The following is a 2,096-nucleotide window of genomic DNA, read 5'->3' as shown; positions in this document are numbered from 1 at the left end:
CAAGCTCAAAGTGCCTCGCAATTCAAAAATCTTGTGCGTCAACACTTTCTTTCTCTTTCCAACTAATTTATGTCTATTCCTATGCATTTCATTGATTCGATGTATATATGTAGTTATTATTTGTATGTATTGTATATATTAGTTTATTAGTTTAGTATATTTTATCTAGTGTATAGTTAGTTTATATATATATATGTATATTATATGTATATTTGTATATATGTGTATATGTGTATGTGTGTATATGTATATATTTGTGTAAATATATGTATATGTTGTATGTAAATTTGATTGAATGTTTAAAAGTAACTGTTTTTCGTCCCGCTTATAGTTTAGCAGTATGCTCGTTACCTTTTACCGTGGTTGCCTGGAAGAGATCACTTCTAAGTGATAAGGCCGCCAAACAAGTTGTACGCTTTATTTTAGTCATTATTATTATTATCTCTAAGTTTCCTTCTATGTACAATGTTGTTGAAGAGTTAAATAAATAAATAAATAAATATGTTAAAATAAATTAATTTATTTTGTGTTTTCATTAACAAAACGTATAAATATTTCATTTTTAATTAATAATGATCGTCATTACATTCTTAGAAATGTCATAACGAGTCTATATTGATGTCCCAGTGAGTGCTACCACTTATTCTGATCAACCGTTCATGTGCAGAGATCCTAAGAAATAAAAACATTTCAGAACGAAAGCATCATAAACTGTTTTATAGTGTACTGGGTAATGTGGTAATATTAGTGATTTACTCGCCCCGTATCTTTAATGACACCATCTGTTTGATAAGTTTATTATTTATGTCATATACCTGGTTAGTGGGTGCACGGGCACGGTGTCTTTATACACGTTTAATGTGGTCCTTCGAGGTGTCCAGGACGATGAGAAAATGTTTGACCATAAACATCATTTCTCGTATAAAGCTCATGTACTAACATTATTAGTGTGTTATATTTTATTAAGATCTATTTTTGTTTTAGTTGTATTATTAAACTATAAAGTTAAGGAGGTTATATATCTTCAGAGCGAATGGATGATGCTCGAATAGTCTGGAGTGTAAGGCTGGTGACCGTTACGCCCAGCTAGTTCATGTTGAGAAGTTTTACTTGTCCATAAACTATATGCGACAAAAACATAATATATCGTTATCCTTTCCTACTAATATTATAAATGAATTCATTTTGGAGCTATGATACGGACAATAACAAAGCAAAGTAAATAATATCGTGGCTTATAAAATACTATTATTTTGAACTTTGTGATAAGAATTGTAAGTGTTTAGTTTAATTTACATTTCATTAATGAACCATTCACATATGCATAAAAATCAATTATTAATAGTTCTAAAATTGTGCGATACAATGTCTTTAACAAGTTTCAAGGTCATGTAGAATGTCCTTTTCATTCAATTACGCAGTATTTCTTGAGTTGTTTTATTGCCTTGATGCATGTATGCATGTATTGTCTAAGTAAATTATCCCAGACTGACGAAAATTCGGAATTAGTTCACTTTCATAATATTTATCTGAACTTATTTAAGTTAATAAAATTATTATTAACAGAAAATTAAATCGCCTTGAACTTGTCAGAGTTAGACCAAATTTAAATGGGTCCAAAAGACATAGCTTTTAAATTGTTGTTATGAAGAAACTAACAAAAAATACAGTAAAATCGAGCACCTTTTTTTGAAGTCGATTAAAAAGATAAAAACAAAGAAAAGCGTGACTTCGTTTTTCCAGGATTTGAAGGGCGTACAAAATGTCAGCCGAATCGGTTAAGTGGTTTTCTGAAAAGCACTTTTGAAATAGGTCAAGTTGAATAAATTGATGTCAGTAACATCATTAATTAGATAAATAGAATCCAGTTTCGTAATTGACAATTTCCGCTGAATCTAAATTAAGGCAGTGACTTCACGGATTTTAAATTTAATTAAGAAAAAGAAAATATAACCAATAAACAAGTAGAAAGGCCTTTGGACAAATATTATTGTACATTATTGATTACAGTTACTGAATTAATTGTCAACTTGAATTTTCTTACAAATATTCATCTTACTTAGCTTTTATGATATTACGAAGGCCTTATGTAATTT

The sequence above is a fragment of the Zerene cesonia genome, unplaced genomic scaffold (assembly GCF_012273895.1).
Source record: "Zerene cesonia ecotype Mississippi unplaced genomic scaffold, Zerene_cesonia_1.1 Zces_u005, whole genome shotgun sequence".
NCBI lineage: Eukaryota > Metazoa > Arthropoda > Insecta > Lepidoptera > Pieridae > Zerene > Zerene cesonia.
This window is presented reverse-complemented; position numbering follows the sequence as displayed.